Source organism: Stegostoma tigrinum, chromosome 14 (genome assembly GCF_030684315.1).
Source record: "Stegostoma tigrinum isolate sSteTig4 chromosome 14, sSteTig4.hap1, whole genome shotgun sequence".
Lineage (NCBI taxonomy): Eukaryota > Metazoa > Chordata > Chondrichthyes > Orectolobiformes > Stegostomatidae > Stegostoma > Stegostoma tigrinum.
The window spans coordinates 64,638,523-64,660,127 of record NC_081367.1 but is presented as its reverse complement, the minus strand read 5'-3'; the positions used below and the strand labels follow the sequence as shown (position 1 = coordinate 64,660,127).

Genomic DNA, 21,605 nt, shown 5'->3' with positions numbered 1-21,605 from the left:
TTTGGGTGGCATGGTGACTCAGTGGTTAGCACTGCACCTCACAACACCAGGGAGTGGTGTTTGATTCCAACCTCAGACAACTCATACAATAGTCAGTGATAATGGGAACTGCAGATGCTGGAGAATCCAAGATAATGAAATGTGCTCCTGAGATGCTGCTGGGCCTGCTGTGTTCATCCAGCCTCACATTTTATTATCGAATGAAATGTGAGGCTGGATGAACATAGCAGGCCCAGCAGCATCTCAGGAGCACAAAAGCTGACGTTTCGGGCCTAGACCCTTCATCAGAGAAGGGGATGGGGTGAGGGTTCTGGAATAAATAGTGAGAGAGGGGGAGGCGGACCGAAGATGGATGGAGAGAAAAGAAGATAGGTGGAGAGGAGAGTATAGGAGAGTAACTAGCCCAGTTCGTCCCCTCCCCCGACTGCACCACACAACCAGCCCAGCTTTTCCCCCGCACCCACTGCATCCCAAAACCAGTCCAACCTGTCTCTGCCTCCCTAACCTGTTCTTTCTCTCACCCATCCCTTCCTCCCACCCCAAGCCGCACCTCCATCTCCTACCTACTAACCTCATCCCACCTCCTTGACCTGTCCGTCTTCCCTGGACTGACCTATCCCGTCCCTACCTCCCCACCTATACTCTCCTCTCCACCTATCTTCTTTTCTCTCGATCTTCGGTCCGCCTCCCCCTCTCTCCCTATTTATTCCAGAACCCTCACCCCATCCCCCTCTCTGATGAAGGGTCTAGGCCCGAAATGTCAGCTTTTGTGCTCCTGAGATGCTGCTTGGCCTGCTGTGTTCATCCAGCCTCACATTTCATACAATAGTCACTTTGCTATCCATCAGGACAGGAGGCCCACACACCCCATCTGTTCTTTTACCAACAGTTGGTGTAGATGTGTGATGTATCCTGGGACACGTTCAGTCTGGGGAAGCAATGCACCTTGTATATCTGGAGGAAATGGCCTCCAGGAAAATTGGCTTGGAGCCTCCCGTAACCCCTCCAGCTGTGAGTTCAACTAGCTGATGCTAGAATTACTGCTGTCATGGATTTGATAAATCTGCCCCTCCTCAATTTCTCTGCACATTCATTTCATTGCAACAAAAGCAACAATAACACGTGTTGTAGTGGGATCCATTGGACATAATTCCAATGGGCCATGGTGGGAAATATCAGAAACAGAAGTTATTTAGCAAAATATGCAGTGTAAAATCATGTCTTGCTTTTCATGTACTTTTTAAAACTGAAATGAGACCCAGGAATTTACAAGTATAGCTCCATATTTTGAAAGTGAGGAATGCAATAACTTTCGCAAAACCCGTTTGCCTAGATGTGCTTTCCAGCAATGTATAGATGAACTAAACTTCAAGGTTGTTTGCAAGTGAAACTGATTGGTTTGTGGGCTAGGGATCAAAGACAAAGCTTCTTCTGCCTGTCAATAATGAGGTGATTGGTTGTCAGGCAACTGAACAGCTTTTGCTGTGATGAAGACAATGAGATACTGGCCTGAACAGATGAGAAACCAGCAACCAAAATAAAACTCTTGTCCATCAGTTGTCTGCAGTAAGCCACTTTAAGTTTGAAGAAAACCGGCTTTTTTTTCCTTTAGTTGATGCTTACAAGTTGCATCTTTGAGTTGGATAAGTCATATATCTTTCAAAGTGAAACAGCCACTCTGTGAATCTTGCAAATCAGGGGAAGCATTCAGAAAAAGAAAGAACAGAAAGAAACCTTTGCATCTGCAAGAACCAACCCAACAGGGTTGTGTATAAAGGTTTATTGTTTATTCTAATTTCCATCTGCATGTGTTCTCTTTTCTTGCTTATGTTTGCCTGTCAAACTGTATATGTAATGGAGAGTTTATAAAGTGTTTAAGAGATTAATCTGCTGTATTTACCAAAGTATTTTACATGCTTTCTTGCAGCTAAAATCAAGTTACACGTTATAATTTGCGAATCTTGCTGAGTTCAGTTTCTTTTAACTAGGTCTGAAAATCATATACTTTGGGAGCTTTTGTGTTCTTGTTAAAAATAAACTTTCACTTCTGTGATAACTCTGGAAAAGTGGGGCTTAATTTGTAGCATATATCTAGTTGTGATATCAATCAGTCCTCATATCACTCACGTAAAATAATCTGACATAATTCTCCAAACGGTAGGACATGGAAGGTTGTGATATAGAGGCCCATGGAAAGTCTCTACTGGACCATTAATATGAGGGCCATATTTCCATAAATTCAGCACAGGCCATGTTATGTAAATTTTGTAGAAGCTTGTAAGGGCAACAAAATTAATGATTCATTGTCTTCCTAATCCTACATCAGCCACAAAAGGCAGCATTGCATATTGGGACACATTGATAAATACTTACAGGTCAAGCTCAGTGCAAATCAGCTCCGATGCCCTTGTGCAGCCTATGAGATCTTGGATTGTCTTTGTAACAGGGTCTATTTTAAGGGTTGCCTGCGATTACTTCTGCCTCATAATCTGTAATGACCTGTAACCTGTAAGATGATCATTACATCTTGCTTGTGACCGGGATTTGAATACTGCTCAGTTGGACATTTAAAACATTTCTCATTCAGGGTTCTATGATTACAGATGACTGCAATATGTATTTTGTTAATGTCCGATTAATGTAATTGCCCCTTAAATGCCTCACAGTGTTCAAAAACCACAAGTTCAGATGGGGAAAAAAAACAAAACTCTGCCCACAATGGGTGTGGTTGCCGTATTTTCCATTCCGGAGTGCATTTATCATACATTAGAAGATGGAAGACATTGTAGATCGTAGTTGGCCAAGAGTTTCAGGCCCAGCCTCGTAATAAAGGGTTCCCTTAAACTTCTGAGATCCTTTCTTCCTATCACTCCCTGTCGAGACTGAGCTTTCACAATTAACCACCCAATTCTTTCATTTCCAACTTCATCTCTCCCAAGGTGTTTTTGTTGAACAGAGTGAATGTGAAAGATGGTACAAGGGATGCCTGTCAAGTAGGTTGCTTCATCCTGGATGGCTTCAAGTTTCTTGAGTGTTACATTTATCAAAGGAGCTGCACACATCAAAGCATGCTGCGAACATTTAATCGTATTTCTAACTTCTCCCACTCAGATGGGAACAGCAGGTATATCAGGATCCTCAGCCTGTGATCTGCTTTTGTAGCCACAATATTTATATGGCTACAACGTGGCCTAAATATCAAGGACAGTCACTTCTGGAATTCAGTTAATTTGTCTAGTTCATTGACCGATCAATAATAATCCTCAGGATGTTTTCAGTGTTCAGTAATGGTAACGTCAAACAGTTTTAGTTGCACTAAATTGTTTTTTACATTCATTCACGGGAAGTGTGTGGCTTGGGCTGAGCCAGAATTTATTGTCCATCCCTAATTGCCCAGCAGGCAGTTAATTGTCAACCACATTGCCGTGGGTTTGGAGTCACATGTGGGCCAGACCCGGTATGGATGGTATATTTTCTTCCCTAAAGTTCATTAGTGAATCAGTGGGGTTTTTCCTGATAATCCACAATGGTTTCATGGTCATCATTGGACTCTTAATTCCAGATTTGTTTTATTGAATTTAAATTCCACTGTCCCCATGGCAGGATTTGAACCCTGGTTCACAGATCATCAGCTGAGTTTCTAGATTAATACTCTAGCAATTATACCACGAGGTCATTGCCTCCCCTCTTTTGTTGGAAATGGTTACTAACTGGCACTCGTTTGGCACAAAATGCTACTTAAAACTTACAATCCCAAGCCTTGATGTTGTTCTGGTCTTGTTGCATATGAACACAATTTGCTTCAGTATCAGGGAAGTCACGACAGCATTAAACATTGTGAAATCACCCTGACTTCTGAGCTTATAATTGAAGGAAGATCATTGATGAAGCAGCTGAAGTTGTGCTCAGTGAGACAATACTGTGACTTTAAGATGTATGTTTTGTGCTGATTTATTTCAGAGAGAGACTGGGGCCAGGTACTGAGCAGTCTATGAGAAGATAAGCAGCTTGTGATGGAACCAAGGCCAGGTGGATCTCGTTGACTATGATATTCTTGATGGAGGTTTTTAACCTGGGCCAATCAGGGAGCCCTCACTGACAGATATAAACAGGAGATTCAGAAGGTTTCCTCAGTAGGAGGAATTGGCTTTGAGCTTGTTGGTCACAACCCATGTAAATAAAGGGTGACTTTAGAGACAGGATACTAGCTCCTGTCTAGTTATTTCAGAAGCCTTAGAAATTTTTTTAAAGAATTGGGACAAGAGATGAAGCCTGAATGGGTGATTGAGTTCTCAGAGCTAGGAATTATAGTTAACTTTTATCAGTTATTGCTGAGGTCTAAGCACTGTTTGCTTCTCTCTTGTGTGTGCTCTCTCTTCCCAAATTGTTTTTGTTCTTTCCTCATGGATTGGAGAACTGCATGTGAGACAACTGTTTTCTGAAATTGCCTTTTTGCCATGGGTGTGTTTATAGATGTCACAATATTAGAACACTTGTTGTTTAGTGGTAAAAGAATACATTCTATTAAGTTTTCCAGTAGTTAAATTATTCTAAGTTCCCCTTTCTTTTGTTATATTTTAACCATAGTGTTTAAACAAGGTTTGTTTAACATCAAGCAGTTTTATTAATCAAATTGTATCTAGAACACTGTACTTCACATTTACCTTCAAAATAAAAGGGTAGGATGTAAGCAATCTTAATATATTTTGAGGGGGCCTGGCCTGGGGCATTACATTAGGACACACCTAAGATTATTGCAGTGATAGTTTAGGTGAGTCGATCAGCCTCTGAAAACCACAACAATCTTCCCTTGTGCTAAATGATTTCTTTTTGATTTATACATTGTATGTGGGCAACAAACATTTTTTTGACCATTCTGAATTGCCCAGGTGACAGTTAAGAGTCTTCCATACTGCTGTGGGTCTGGAGACACATGTAGGCCAGCTTCTTTTCCCAAAGGGCATAATTAGGTTTGTCTCTAACAATTGATAATGATTTCATAATAATCAATAGAATCATAATTCTAGTTGTTTTTCTAATTGAGTTTAAATTTCATCATCTGCCATGGTAGGATTTGAGTCCATGATTCTCAAACATTACCTGTGTCTCTGCTTTAATAACCTAGTGATAATAGCAATAGGTTATTGCTTCACCATTGACCCAACCAGCAAAAGGTGTTTTCCCCCTATCCCTATTGACCCCTCAATTTGGTGAGATTTCCTTGATCTCATACTTTGGCAAATGTGGCCTCAATATCAATGGCTTTCTTTGTCACCTCCTTCTGAAGTTCAGTTTTGTCTATTATTGGATCATGGTTGTAATGAAGTAGGAAACTGAGTAGACCTGGTGGAAGTCAAATTGAGCAGCTTATGTTTTGCAAGTGCCACTTTCAATCACTTTGATTTGCAGTCCTGGTTATATGCTAAGATTTACACCAACAAACAATTTAAGATTTTCAGTTGGGGCCACGAAGTGATTTGCTTACACATGCTGGAAGCTACCCATGTTCACAGGTTGGCCCTGCTGTTTGTAAACAGAAAAAGCATGTGCATGCACTGCAACTTTTCAACTAAGCAAAGGTTTGGGGGACAGCCATTCTCTGGTGCAATCCCCATGGCAATTCTTTCACCGATGTAAGTCGACCTGCCTTGTTTAAATTTAAACAAAAGCTTGACAGTTAACTGTTCTCTTATGCCTTCTCAATGGAAATGACTTCACCCCTCAAACTATACTTGTAAATCAACTCTTTTTATGCAGTATAATGTACTTTTCCCTTTGAGATTTGGTAACCTTGTGATTTTGTCCTGATGAGTTTAAAATGTGAAAATTTGACAGCCAGTCACATTTTCCCATAACTAAAGATTAAGTTCTGCATGATTACTGTATTATTCTGATTAAATGTATAAATATTTAATGTTAGATTCTTAAGTATTGATCAAGTATTTTGCACTTCATTTTCTGGTGTATTATAAATTTATAGGTTAGTTGCTGCTGCCTGTAAAATTTTACCCGTGCTTAATATTGACCAATCGGATCTGAGTAAAACATGCTTGGGGACCGCTTTGCAGAACCCGGTGCGGCTTCCTCTACATTGGGGAAACCAAGCGGAGGCTTGGGGACCGCTTTGCAGAACCCGGTGCGGCTTCCTCTACATTGGGGAAACCAAGCGGAGGCTTGGGGACCGCTTTGCAGAACCCGGTGCGGCATCCTCTACGTTGGGGAAACCAAGCGGAGGCTTGGGGACCGCTTTGCAGAACACCTCCGCTCAGTTCGCAACAAACAACTGCACCTCCCAGTCGCAAACCATTTCCACTCCCCCTCCCATTCTCTAGATGACATGTCCATCATGGGCCTCCTGCAGTGCCACAATGATGCCACCCGAAGGTTGCAGGAACAGCAACTCATATTCCGCCTGGGAACCCTGCAGCCATATGGTATCAATGTGGACTTCACCAGTTTCAAAATCTCCCCTTCCCCTACTGCATCCCTAAGCCAGCTCAGTTTGTCCCCTCCCCCCACTGCACCACACAACCAGCCCAGCTCTTTCCCCCCACCCACTGCATCCCAAAACCAGTCCAACCTGTCTCTGCCTCCCTAACCGGTTCTTCCTCTCACCCATCCCTTCCTCCCACCCCAAGCCGCACCCCCAGCTACCTACTAACCTCATCCCACCTCCTTGACCTGTCCGTCTTCCCTGGACTGACCTATCCCCTCCCTACCTCCCCACTTACACCCTCTCCACCTATCTTCTTTACTCTCCATCTTCGGTCCGCCTCCCCCTCTCTCCCTATTTATTCCAGAACCCTCTCCCCATCCCCCTCTCTGATGAAGGGTCTAGGCCCGAAACATCAGCTCTTGTGCTCCTGAGATGCTGCTTGGCCTGCTGTGTTCATCCAGCCTCACATTTTATTATCTTAGCACAAACTATAGTTAGTCTATAAGAAGAAACCTGTACAAACATTATCATTAATCTTCAAGTTAGGGATCTCCCCCAGATCATACTGCAGAAATAACCTTATTGAACTGTAGCAGCTGAGGCTGAGTGGATAGCCCTCTTGGAATGATTTATAAAGGCTGTTCAAGTTCTGTTCTGGAAGATGAGACTGCTACTTCAGTGCTCATGAAAAGAGATTTTTCTGCCTTTCAGATGGAAAATCAAGCTATGCCTCAGGCTATCTATTCAAGTTGCCATACAAAGTACCATAATTGTGGCTAAGTGGGAATACAGCCCATGAACCCCAAGCTAATGTTTTTCAGACACAGGTTTGAGGTTTACTGTGGTAAATAATGACATTTGAAGTCAAGGAATTAAAAAGCTCATCGAATGGAGACCCAGTTGTTGTAAAAATCCATCTGGATCATTAATGTCCTTGAAGGAAGGAAATCTGCTGCCCTTATCCAGTCTGACCTACGTATGAGTTCCAACCTATAGCAATGCAGTTAATTTTAACTGGCCTCCTGTAAGTCAATCAGTTCAAGGGCTATTTAGGGATGGGCAAGAAATGCTGCCCAGCCAATGATGTCAATACCTCGTGAATGAATAAGCCACTTGTTGCAAAAGATCTGTAGAGTTATCCCTGGTGGGTTAGCTCAATATTTATCAAGCAATTAACATCACCAAACACATCACTTTTCTTTTATTCATTCACAGGATAAGGGCATCACTGGCTAGGCCAGCATTTATGACCCATCACTAATTGTTAAGAGTCAACCACATTGCTGTGGGTCTGGAGTCACATGTAGGCCAGACCAGGTAAGAATGGCAGCTTCTTTTCCGAAAGGACATTAGTGAACCAGACGGGGTTTCCTGGACAATCTACAATGGATTCATGGTTATTATTAGATGTGTAATACAGATGTTTTAAAATTGAATTCAAATTACACTACCTAACATGGTAGATTCAAACCAGGGTTCCCAGAACATTACCTGGGTTTCCAAATTAAAATCCAGCAATAATGCCATGAGGTTATCTCCTCCTTTTGCTACATAATTGTCATATTTCCCTACAAGTGTGACTGGAATTTAAAAGTACTTCCTTGGCTCTAAAACAGTTTGAGGCACTTCCTGAGGTTGTCAAAGGTGCTATATAAATGAAACAATTGATGGAAAAGACATTTGCCGAGAATTTTGTAGAATTCGTTGCAGCAACCTATCAGCGTTTGCTGCAATTAGCCGTCAGAAACTAGCCGCATCTTTACAATGTAACTCAAGACCAGGTTAATGATGGGACCCTGAAATTGTCATCAGTCGTTCAGTGCCTATTAAAGGCTGCACAGCAGTCCCCTGGCAACCCCACGCAGCACCAATCAGTGAAATCAACCAATCAGATGAAATTCTCTTTCCCGAGGCTTTCGCTGCTTTGAAAGCAGTGATTATTATCTACTCGGGATCAAATTGTTGATGCGGGGTCTTCCTTTATATAACGTGGCTGCCGCAATTCTCATATTGCACCAACTTCACTTCAGAAATACTTCATTCGCTTTGAGATTCTCTGTGGTCACAACTTGGGCTGAATAAATGGAAGTCTTATTTTCTTTAATATTGGCAACATGCTGTTATTCTCTTACTGGCTGATATCCAGGCCATAAATCAACAAGCTAATGTTGCTGGAGTTGGATGGTCGGGTGAGTCAGAGTGAAGATGAGAAAACCATAACTTCTGCTCCTGGTGCAATGAGCTTCCACTCCAGAAGCAGAGTCACAAAAGTTTGCTTTATAGGAAAAAGAAGCACATGATGTGAGCAAGGAGTTTACTGTCAGCCTCATGACAATATATTCATTTGACAAGGGCGTTTTGTGATTGGAAAATTATTTATTTTTACAAATTGCCAAACACACATTTCTCAATGAGCCAAATGTGGAGACTGAAGTGGACTGAGATTGACTCAGTTGCAAATTCAGTCCTTTTCTCATTGTCGAATTTTAAACTCAACGCTCCACTTGCCAACTGACTCATCGAAGGAAGCTTGGAATGACTGCTTAGCACATGCTTACAGGAACTGTTATAAAACCCACGGTCAATAACTCTATTTTAACATGACCTTTTGCATCAGCTGTGTGAAAGACAGGCTAATTCTGCCTCCTTAATAGGATTCCTATGTAAGGGAGCTCCATGGAATCCCAGCTTGGCTCACATTACATAACTGGACAGGCTAGGATAGGAGCTCGGGACAGTCACCTCTGGGTTCGACATATTTTTAGAGGTGTGGTGACTTAACCCTCCCTCTTCCGTTGATCTACGCAGAGCTCAGTTGCCGAGTGAGCGCCCCCACAAATATCATGGACATACTGGAGCTCTATCTGACTGAGGTTGGTGTGGCTTGGACTTTAGGTTGAGGGCAGCATTGATTGCATAGTTTCCCAGTTACGCTGTAGGTTACCTTCACTCCCTCAAGTAATTTGCTCAAGGTGAGGTGCATACTGCAATGAGGGAAATGGCAAACAATTGATGCAATAACATAACTTTGTATGAGTCAATTACGGGAATGCTGAATGTAAGGAATGTTTTACTAATAATTGTAAGCCAACAGATATCAATTACATGTGTGCATCAGATGTACACTGCATAATATGTAGCAAAATCATAGAATCATAGATTCATACAGCACGGAAACAGACCCTTCGGTCCAAATGGTCCACACTGACCGTGTTCCCAAACTAAACTAGTCCCATCTGCCTGCGCTTGGCCCATATCCCTCCAAAAGTTTATTTTTTTAATTCATGTACTTATCTAAATGCCTTTTTAATTGTTGAAACTGTCTGCACCACTTCCTCTGCAAGTTCATTCCACACACGAACTGCTTTCCGTGTTACAACTGTTGCCTCTCATGTCCTTTATAAATCTTCCTGCTCTCACCTTAAAAATATGCCTCCCAGTCTTGAAATCCCCCACCTTAGAAGAAAGACAACCTGCCATTCACATTTTCTCGACCCCTCATGATTTTATGATCATGTAAATATTTTTAAAACTCGCCTCTCTAGAACAAACCTGAACATTGCTGATGTCCACTTTGTTACCAACAGGTTTATCTGATGATCAAGTGTTCATCTCTGTCAGTGTTCCTGTCCTTAGTGTGACAGCTAAGCAACCCAGCTCCATATGTGTGATGGCCAAACAACGCTCGAACCGTCTGGCTCATGTGGGATCTGTTGTTCATTCATTTGCTGCTCAAATATTTCGCACAAAATCCCTCATTCACTTCCGCAACACCTCCACCCAACCCTTCATCCCATGGAAGTTCTATCTACCCCAGATCTAGGAGACTGTTATGCTTTTCTTTTCAGGACCTCTAGGTCAATACTGTTGTGTTCTCAACTGAGGCCAAGGTGAGGTGAGTTTTGGCCTATAACAATGATGGAAGGAATGCTGACAATAAATAATTGATACATTTCATACATTTCAACGGCTATGAATGGACAATAAATATTGACTTTACTTCTGATGTCTATTTAATTTTGTTCTTGCATAGGATGTGGGCATCACAGCCAAAACCAACATTTGATGTCCATCCAGCAATGCCTTTCATTCATTGACCATCAGTCTCTGGTCAGCATCTATTACCAAGATGGCAGATCAGATTGCTGTGGGCTCAGCGTCACATGCAGACCATACCAACTAATGACAGCGGTTTCCCTCCCCAAAAAGACATTAGTGAACTGGATGGGTTTCCCTGACAGTGAACAGATTGCACCATCTGCCACAGCAGAATTCAAATTCCGGTCTCCAGAACCTCACCCAGGTGTAGCCTAGTGATAACACCAATGGGCCGTCACTCCTGAGATGAATGGATTTTTTGGTCAGTTAAGAGGCAACTCTATTGTGGTGGATCTGGAGTCAGGTGTAGCCAGATTAAGTAAGGATGATAGAATTCCTTTCTTAAAAGACATTGGCAAAGCACAACAATGAATGATAACTCATTGTCACCATCCGTGAGACCAGAATTACCAGATGTTTTCTGATGGCTCATTGGTTAGCACTGCTGCCTCATAGTGCCAAGGACCTGAATTCAGTTCCATCCTCAGGTGACTGTCTGTGTGAGTTTCCTCCGGGTGCTCCGGTTTCCTCTCACAGTCCAAAAATGTGCAGGTTAGGTAAATTGACTGTAGTGTTGAGGAGTGTGCAGTCTAGTTGGGTTAGCCATGGTGAATGTGGGGTTACAGGGAGATGGTAGAGGTTGGGATGGTCTTCAGAGGGTTAGTGTGAACTCGATGGGGCAAATGTTCTGTTTCCACTGTTCATAGGGATTCTATGATTCCAATCAACCTGTTCAAAGATGATGTTGCTCACTTCTGGAGCAGGTGGGACTTGAATCCACACTTCTGCCTCTGAGATTGGGACACTACTATTGTGCCACAAGAGCTACAAGACTAGCTTTGCATTCCAGAGCTATTAACTGATTTCATGTTGAAATTCCACCAACTTCCCGGGCCTCTGGATTACTCACTCATGAAATTACCATTAAGCTATCATTTCCCCATTGCTGGTGAGTAGATATTCCATTTTGTAGGCAATATTGGTTTTAGGTGTAATGTATCTATTCCTTATCAACCTGCTTGGACATAGCTGTGACACATCTCCAAGGTAGTTTGGACTTGAATTTGGACCTTCTAGCTCAAAGGTAGGGACACCACCATTGTGCCACAAGACCCTCAATGTATGCTTGCTACAATTATACTAGGGCATCAGGAGTTAATTCCCAAGAAACAGCTGTATGAATTTAGATTGTATTCCACAGAATTTGGAGGAGTTCTAAGGTGATGGGGGTGGGATGAGGAGAAGGGGACAGGGGTTTAGGCATTGAATTTGATTAATATTTTCAAGGTGCTCAGGTATAAATACTTTTAAACTAATTTGCTAATTGGGAAAACGTCGGGATCAGTGATTCAGAAAACACTTCAACACAGAGGCTGGTTGAAGCTTGGAGATGTCTGCCTTTCTTGAATCTACAATTGGTAATGGGATGTTAGGTTGTCATTAACCAAAAGGTATTAAAGGACACACAGCAAAAGCAGGTATAGAGTGAGGTGGCAGAACAGCCATAATCTCATCAAATGGTAGGAGGGAATCTGAGGGGTAAATGGTTTCTTCCTGTCCCATAATGCCCTGGAATATTTTCCATCCATCCAAGAGGACAGATTGGGCCTTGCTTTGAAGCCTCATCCAAAATATAGCACCACCTACCCTGTTCAGTACTCCTGGGTAGTAACTGGAATGAAGGCCATTTGAATCTCATTGACTATGAGATCCTTGATTGGGGTTATTAACTTGGACCAATCAGGGACCCCTGGCTGCCAGATATAAAGAGAAGATTCAAAAGGATGCCTCAATGTAGCAACTGACTTTGAGGCTGGTTAGAGCTCATGTACAATGTTCATGTAAATAAGAGGTGACATGGTGATAGGATACCAGCCTCTGTGCAGTTATTTCATCTCACCTTATTACAGCTCAGGAAGTGTAACACTGCACGCTTCTGCTCATGAGATAGAGACATGGATCATTCAACCTACAAATGTCTGACTCAGTCCAGAGTGCTAACCATTGAGCCAGGCTACAGTATGAGATGAAAGCATTGGAATATTGTGTGGTTCAGAAGCTGTTCAAACAGATCACTTCTTTCTGATCAATGTGTGCAATCAAATGTGTGGGTGTGTAAGAGAGAGAGATTAACTCACAATGTTTTAATATGACTTCCACATATTAATCACAATGTGTTGGCATGTCTGCACCTGTTCTTTGGGGTGTATGCATTGTGTGTGCATGAAGAGATAGGAGACAGATAAGGGTTGTGTCCATTTTTTTTTTGCACAACCTTATCTCACAGTAACATACCGAGCAGCTCGATGAAGGAAACAGCTTGGGAGACTGTGGGTAAAAACCGCTGCCCATATTCCAGGAAGAAGTGTCAGGTTTTTTTTTTCTCTTGCAAGACCAGATGCAGCAATCAGATTAGCAATAAGGTCACATGAAATGTGCCACTTCATTGGTTAAATTGGTGTGGTATGTTTAGCTCGGTTTAGAAAAGAAGTCACAGTGAAAATTGGCTGGTGTTTTAGGTTTCGAATCTTCTCTATGCCCCATATCCATTGGCGCCACTAAGTAGTTTGTACATTTTATCATCTCCCTCAAATGTGCACATTGCCCAAGTGAAACAGGGTGTAAAATATTTAAAAAACATTCAAAACTGCAGGGTTGTCACGGCAACTGGCAAACGATTTTCTGAATGGCGAATTTGTTGTTTGTAAACCCATAGCGTTGGAAGAGCGGTTAACTCACATTTATCACGTTTTCCCTTTCCAGCCTCGCCATTTTTGTCCTTACGCTCCAAGGGAGGTCATTATTCCAGTGACCAGGTGACAATCACAGACCTGAGAGTCTAAAGGGCCATTCAATGTTGTAAGCTAAGAGACGTCAGCACCACGAAAAAGACAAAATAGGTAAGAGTAAAGTTACATTAGCCAGCCTTACTTGCAAAGTTTTGTAAAATGGCCGCAATTTTTTTGTTTTAATGGGGATCTTGACTAAAGCGCCACTGACTGTTGTAACTTCACTAACACTGGTTGTCACATTAATCATTCAAAGGAAGCTTTTGTCATGGTCACAGTCTCACAGCCATTGGAAAGGTCAACCTCGACCTGTGTTGATTAACATGTGCTGTCCTCTAATTCCTCAAGTATGCTGCAGATTGATGAGAGGAAGGGGTTTTTGTTTAACTCTCTGCTCCATCTTCCTGACAAGGGTTAAAGGATCAATATTGTCTGCTTCTTTTCTAGGTCACGCGAGAGAGGTTAGTTTGGAGTGTGAATGTCTCCACAAGAAGCATAGGTCAGTGAATGTGTTGCGGTGGGCTGGTGCTTTAGTGAGGTGAATGGTATCGTCTGAATTGACAAAAGTTTCCACCATCTCAGGGGGCTTCTATTGGTCCACTCAAAGATGGCCACAGTCTTGTTTAAAGAGAAAACCAACCTTTTGCAAGATCAGGAGTGACCCAGCAATCTGAAAATGGTACAACTATCAACCACCATTACCTCGTGAGACACTGAACTTTTCAGGTTTGTGATGCAGATGAGACGTTTCTGGCTAATCCGAAAGTCTCTTCGGCATGGCTTTTAGGTCAACTCCTTAGTGCAGGTACTGGGTGAGTTGCTGGCACTAAGGAAGTACCCTCAGCAGGATGGCAACGAGGCTACTTTAGGACACTGACAGCATTATCACCTACTAACCAGATTGTGACTCTCGTCATATTTTTATTTTTGAACTTTCACTGCAACTGCTACAAGAAAAGAGAATGCCGTACATGCTCCGAGTTACCTCAAAAAAAGCATTTCCTTCTGTAGAAATGCTGTTTCCGCTTTTCTACTTCCCCATTGCAGGCTTCTGTCACTTTGCAAAAATATTCTCTCATAAAGACTCTGCAATTCATTGACCCTGCTGGTGGTGCAGCAAGACCCCAATTCAGTGAAAATGTCATTGCTTTGTTTGTCCCACAAGTGGAAGTAGGTAATCGATTACCAGACAAAAACACAGAGATGGTCCTCTCCTGGCAAGGTGCTTTACAATATTTTAATTAATTTCATTGAGAGACTACACGACCTGAATATGCCGCACCCTGAAGGGGTGCTTTGGGAGGCTGGGCGACTGTGAAACTTTTCATGGAATTGCACAGTTGGCTCCACAACATGTTCTTGCCCTCCGCGCACTCTTCCCACAATCTGTGGTGACATCCCCGGCAACGGTTGCCAGCCTGCTCTCTTGAGGAGGGCCAGTAATTGCAACGGAAGCAGCTTCACAGTGTGGGAGGGTTGTCTGATGCGCAAACCTCATCAGAGGCCATTTGTAGCATTTCCCCGAGGGGGCTAGGTGTGCCATTGGAATCTCTTCAGGGTGGCTAAGGTCTCTGCTAATGTAGCCTTGGTGACATCCTGCTAAGGACATCTCCTCAGTGCCATGTTAATGGCAACTTACCAACACCCGCACTGTGAGTGCAGCCGGCATTCGACCCACAGGCCACACTGAAGAAACTTCCTGACATTGGCACTCAGCTGCCATCTTCTTATAATGGTTTTGATGGTGGTCATGTCAATGCTCAATGAGTAACATGGTGGCTCACAGCACCAGGGACCTGGGTTTGATTCCAGCCTCAGGCAACTGTGTGCGCAGAGTTTGCCCGTTCTCTCTGTGCCTGTGTGAGTTTCCTCTGGGTTCAAACCAAAGATGTGCAGGTTGGGTGGATTGGTCATCATAAATGTTAGGGTGTAGGGACAGGGTGGGTTGGTTTTCAGAGGGTCAGTACAGATTTGATGGGCTGAATGGCCTCTTTCTGCGCTACAACGATTCCATGATTCATTTCAGCTACTTTTCTGGGGACATGAATTCAAGTCCCACCTTGAAAACTGGTGGGATTTAAGTGGATTAACTGGATACAAATGACAGCTCATCTCAGTAACAGTGGCCATGACAAGCGTTGATTATTGTCAAAGCCCTCAAGTTCATTAACTTGCTAGAAGGACATCTACTGTCCTTACCTGGTCTCATCTCCAAGTGACTCCAGATCCGCAGTGAACTGATTGACATTGAACTACCCTCTGAAATGATTTAACAAGACATTCAGTTTATTAGCAGTTAGGGACTGAGAACAAATGGTGGCTTCACCAATAACATTCACATCTCAGTAAAAGCAAATATCCAGCCACAACCTAGTCTTGACATTGATACCAGCATCGTGATCCATTGAAATATTTCAGTCCTTTATTCCTGAAGTTTACTGTTTGAATATTGCCACATCGATCATGCAGTAGCTTCTCATCATCCCCTGTTTTAGTTAACCATTTTATTTTAAAAGTATGGACTTTTAGGAAATTAGGCTGTGCAATTTTTGGCAATTGCAGTTAGTATCTTGCATCCAAAATACATTCACAGATGCTAAGTATGCTAAATGTTATTTTGTAAGTGAACATCTGCTGGAATTGTACAAGGTATACCTGACTGTTAATGCTGATTCGACACCAACATTGCCATTTTGAAGTTCAACTTTTTAGCTCATACTTTCTTTTAACATCGAACAGCTGAACATGCTGCTTAATATCAACCACAGACTTTGTAGACGTTATAACCCCAGCTGATGGTATGTCTGGAGAAGCCAGGTGCCAGAGCTAAATCTGGCTTGATAGATCATTCTGTTTTAAAAAATAAAAGTGGTGGTCTTTCTTTGAAGCACAAGCGCATTTTGATGAAGGGTCTAGGCCCAAAACGTCAGCTTTCCTGCTCCTAAGATACTGCTTGGCCCGCTGTGTTCATCCAGCTCTCTACCTTCTAATCTCGCACCAGGTTGAAAATTTGGTTTTAAGATTAAAACAGAAATTTTCATTTGTTAAATAAAGAAAATAAAAATAAACATACCACGTTATCTACATATAATGCAGTTTAAATGATTTCAAACACATAGCAAAACAAAATCCCATCTATTCCCCAACACCATCAGCTTACAGTTAGTGAAAATCCAAAGAACCTTTATTTCCATATCACATCTGTAGGTTGACTTATCTGTAGTCCAAAGATGTGCAGGCTAGGTGGATTGTCCATGCGAAATTACCCACAGTGTTCAGGGATATATAGGTTAGCTGCGTTAGACATCAGAAATGTAGGGTTACAGGGATAGAGTAGGTGGATGAGTCTGAGTGAGATGCTGTTTAGAGGGTTGGTGTGGATATGTTGGGTCAAATGGCCTGCTTCCACACTGGAGGTATTCTATGGACTTCTTTGCTTCTGCTTTCAGTTTGTTATTTTAAGCAGCTTTTTCTTTCACTCACATAACTGAGAGCATAGACTTTCTCAGCCTCAAACTCTCCTAGCTTTGGAAGCCTTCACAAACGATAACCCTTACACTGAGGTAGCTTATTCCATGAATGGCTGTGGACAAATTCCTTTGTTTAATGATGCTATTCTGGATGTAAGTTTGCTTGCTGCGCTGGAAAGTTCGTTTTCAGACGTTCCGTCACCATTTTAGGTAACATCATCAGTGAGCCTCTGGTGAAGCTGTTCTTACAAGTGACTTCAGTCGGGTCTCTTTCGAACTGAATTCAAAAGCTTTTCACAAAATTTTTAAGCACGTGGTTACAGGGTATGTATTGGAGGCAAGGGAAGGAATTTGGCTCCCAGATGCCAATCCTTTGCTTCTCCTCCACACTTCTGATTGGGACGATTAGACATCCTCCTCACTAGCCCAGCATACAAGTAGACCTGGTTTCCCAAGTGGGAGGAGTTGCTACATTTTTCTGTTGCCAGGAAGGCAGATAATCACAGTGTGGCAAGTTGAAGCTTACAAATAGCCATCAATCTAACACTCTCTGAGAGGTTTTATTTGGTGGCACACTGAAATAGTAGTCTCGCTCAGAGCCTAATTAGTGCTACGGTGAGAACATGGTGAGTTTCTCTCCACTCACTCAATTATTTCCCCCATGCCACCTCCAAGAGAGAGAAAACTACACCCTATTTCCATCATCAGGATTGCTGTGCCCTTCTGCTGCCAACTAGGTGCCAATGTCTTCTTGTTATGTGCCAGCAATAAGAGAGCAGCACGTGCAAACTGTGGGATTTGGCTGCGAGGCTTGGAGTAGCGCATAGTGTGTGTGAGCGAGGTGAAGCACACATGCACAAATGCTGTAGGTGACTTGTGATTAATAAAGATCAACTGAAGAGTTTTGTGCATTGAACCAGAGTGTGAGTCTGCTGGCAAAACAGCCTTGGGACATGAAAAGGTTCATACACTACCCTTGACCATTCCTGTGAGGTCTTTACACCTCTTGAGATGCAGCATCCAAATCTTTGGAGGTGGATTTCTGGCACTGATGGCCACAGATCCCACCATCCAACTCAGTCTGACGAAAGAGCATTGTAGCTTTTTGTGGATGCAGGACATGACTCTTCCTGCCCACCTCCTGCACTTGTACATCCAGCTGTTTCTCCTGCTGTGCCATTATTCAATCTTCTTGCGCTGTGCCATCACCAGTTTCACCAACATCTCTGGCTAGAACAGAACCCACATTTAAGAGGCATAGACAGCTTTACTACTGCTCAATCCGCACAAACATGAAGGGAGGCCTGCTGCAGTGTGTATCCATTCAGCAGGGCCATTGGGTGAGTACACATTGTGTGTAGCTCTCATGCAACTCAACAAAGTAGTGCTATGTTTGACACCTTCCCTGCAAAACAAAGAGATACACATTGTGTTACCCACGCCCTGACTAATTGTGCAACAATACGCGCCCATGTTTTCCTATTTGGTGTGAATAATCTACTAATCTACTTTAGCGTACGCTAAATCGTTCATTTCAAAGGAGAAAACACTTGCATTTATATTTATATTTTCTGACGAAGGGTCGAGGCCCGAAACCTTCCTGGACCTCTCTCCTCTCCACCTATCTTCTACTCTATCCATCTTCGGTCCGCCTCCCCCTCTCTCCCTATTTATTTCAGAATCCTCTCCCCATCCCCCTTTTCTGATGAAGGGTCTAGGCCCAAAACATCAGCTTTTGAGCTTCTGAGATGCTGCTTGGCCTGCTGTGTTCATCCAGTTACACACTTTGCTTTCTCAGATTCTTCAGCATCAGCTTTTGTGCACCTAAGATGCTGCTTGGACGTCCAGTCCCTATACACCTGCATTCCCCATGCAGATGGCCTCAAGGCCCTCTGCTTGTTCCTGTCCCGCAGGCCCGACCAGTCTCCCTCCACCGAAACCCTCATTGCCTAGCCGAACTCGTCCCCACCCTCAACAACTTCTCTTTTGATTTCTCCCACTTCCTATAGACAAAGGGGATGGCCATGGGTACCCACATGGGCCCAAGCTATGCCTGCCTCTTTGTAGGTTACATGGAACAGTCCCTCTTCCGCACCTACACAGGCCCAAAACCCCACGTCTTCTTTCGTTACATTGATGACTGTATCAGCGCCGCCTCTTGCTCCCAAGAGGAGCTCGAACAGTTCATCCACTTCATCAACACCTTCCACCCCAACCTCAAGTCCACCTGGGCCATCTCCAGCACATCCCTCACCTTCCTGGACCTCTCAGTCTCCATCTCAGGTAACCAACTAGAAACTGATGTCCATTTCAAGCCCACAGACTCCCACAGCTACCTAGAATACACCTCCTTCCACCCAACCCCCTGCAAAAATTCCATCTCCTATTCCCAATTCCTTCGCCTCTGCCGCATCTGCTCCCAGGATGAGGCATTCCACTCCCGCACATCCCAGATGTCCACATTCTTCAAGGACCGCAACTACCCCCCCGCAGTGGTTGAGAACGCCCTTGACCGTGTCTCCCGCAACACATCTCTCACACCCCGCCCCTGCAAAAACCGCCCTAAGAGAATACCCCTCGTCTCACATACCACCCCACCAACCTCCAGATACAACGCATCATCCTCCGACACTTCCGTCATCTACAATCCAACCCCAACACCCAAGACATTTTTCCATCCCCACCCCTGTCTGCTTTCTGGAGAGACCACTCTTTCCGTGACTCCCTTGTTCGCTCCACACTCCCCACCAACCCCACCACACCTGGCACCTTCCCCTGCAACCGCAGGAAGTGCTACACTTGCCCCCACACCTCCTCCCTCACCCCCATCCCACGCCCCAAGATGACTTTCCATATTAAGCAGATGTTCACCTGCACATCTGCCAATGTCGTATACTGTATCCACTGTACCCTGTGTGGCCTCCTCTACATTGGGGAAACCAAGCGGAGGCTGAGGAACCGCTTTGCAGAACACCTCCGCTCGGTTCTCAACAAACAACTGCACCTCCCAGTCGGGAACCATTTTAACTCCCAATCCCATTCCTTAGACGACATGTCCATCATGGGCCTCCTGCAGTGCCACAATGATGCCACCCGCAGGTTGCAGGAACAGCAACTCATATTCCGCTTGCGAATCCTGCAGCCCAATGGTATCAATGTGGATTTCACAAGCGTCAAAATCTCCCCTTCCCCCACTGCATCCCATAACCAGCCCAGCTCGTCCCCTCTCCCCACTGCATCACCAAACCAGCCCACTTCATCCCTGCCTCCCTAACCTGTTCTTCCTCTCACCTATCCCCTCCTCCCACCTCAAGCCACACCTCCACTTCCCACCTACCAACCTCATCCCGCCTCCTTGACCTGTCCGTCCTCCCTGGACTGACCTATCCCCTCCCTACCTCCCCACCTATACTCTCCTCTCCACCTATCTTCTTTTCTCTCCATCTTCGGTCCGCCTCCCCCTCTCTCCCTATTTATTCCAGAACCCTCACCCCATCCCCCTCTCTGATGAAGTGTCTAGGCCCGAAACGTCAGCTTTTGTGCTCCTGAGATGCTCCTTGGCCTGCTGTGTTCATCCAGCTACACCGGATTCTCCAGCATCTGCGGTTCCCATTATCTCTTTACCCTGCGTTTATATAGCACCTTTTACCACATTAAGATGCATTAGAGCACTTTACAATTAATGAAATTATGCCTCAGTGCAGGTGCTGTCGAAAACAACCAAATTGCCCAGAATTTCCTGCAAACAGGTATTTCAGAAATATTGGAACTATTCCCAAGTAAATGCTGTTTTAGATATATGTTCCTGCTCTTTTTGAAATTGCACCTTTCACTGAGAGGACCTTTCACCCCAAGCTGTGGTAATAATTGGCAGCTAACGTATGTGCAGAGAGGAAAACAGAGATCAAATCAGTGATCCTCTCATCAGAAATGGAAGATTTTGAGATTAACAGCCAATTCACACAAACACCCCACTGCCCTGACACCCATCTTGCCTTGTCTCTGCACTTGTTTAAAAGCTGTTTTCTTTGTTAAGCAGTTTCAGGACAAGCCAAAGGCTCATAATAGCTAATCTTCAGCACTGGGAACTAAGTGTCAGCCCCTTATGCGCTTGTGGAGAGACACTGATAATGTTGCACATTGGTCTGCAGACAATGTTGTTTAAATTTCGCAAACAAAGACCCTATTGCTTGACACTGACTCAATAAAATAAAACCTCTTTGTCCTTTTCAGTACTGAAATGTTTGTCGATTCCCTCTCCACAGATGCTGCCATGACCTGCTGAGGTTTTATATCTTTTCTCTTCACATTCTGTTTCTGTAGAATTGCATTTTTGTTTTGGCAATAAACATGATCGTCCCTTTCCTTGAAATGCCCTGTTTTTGAGAAGAGGCTGATCAACTTAAAAGTGTTCTGTTAAATGGAGAACACAGGGGTTTTGTATACATTTGAAACAATAAAAGCTGTGACAAGCAAGAAAATTAGAAAAAATGCAAGTTTAGTGCTTTGTTAGGCTTTATTCTGTCTTAGGTTCTGCGGGGTGCATGCACAGAGGAACTCATTTGTATGAGCCACTGATACAGAGGACCATATCCTCAGGAAGTCGATGATTAAACTTGCCAGAAATAATTATTTATGTGTGAAAAGAACTGCTTGTGAAATACACAGGGGACAATAACTGGGGGGAAACAGTTTTAAGGTAAGGAGCAGGAGGTTTAAAGGGTATTTGAGGAACCAAAGTTTCACCCAGAGTTTGGTGTGTCACTGTAACTCACTGCTTAAAAGGGTGGTAGAGGCAGGAATCGTCAAGAC

General features: G+C 43.6%; 1 protein-coding gene across 3 annotated transcripts in view; it reads left to right on the top strand.

Moving 5' to 3' along the window:
- The window catches only part of mbnl1 (muscleblind-like splicing regulator 1), a 782,985-nt gene that overhangs the window by 444,037 nt on the left and 317,343 nt on the right, over window positions 1–21,605 (top strand). For 2 of the 3 annotated variants that reach the window (XM_048542667.2, XM_048542650.2), the window contains exon 4: window positions 13,298–13,434. The gene's annotated coding sequence lies outside the window, so the exon portion shown is untranslated. Of the gene's footprint in view, window positions 1–13,001; window positions 13,100–13,297; window positions 13,435–21,605 lie in introns of those variants that run through there. The other variant, XM_048542652.2, reaches the window with a different exon arrangement.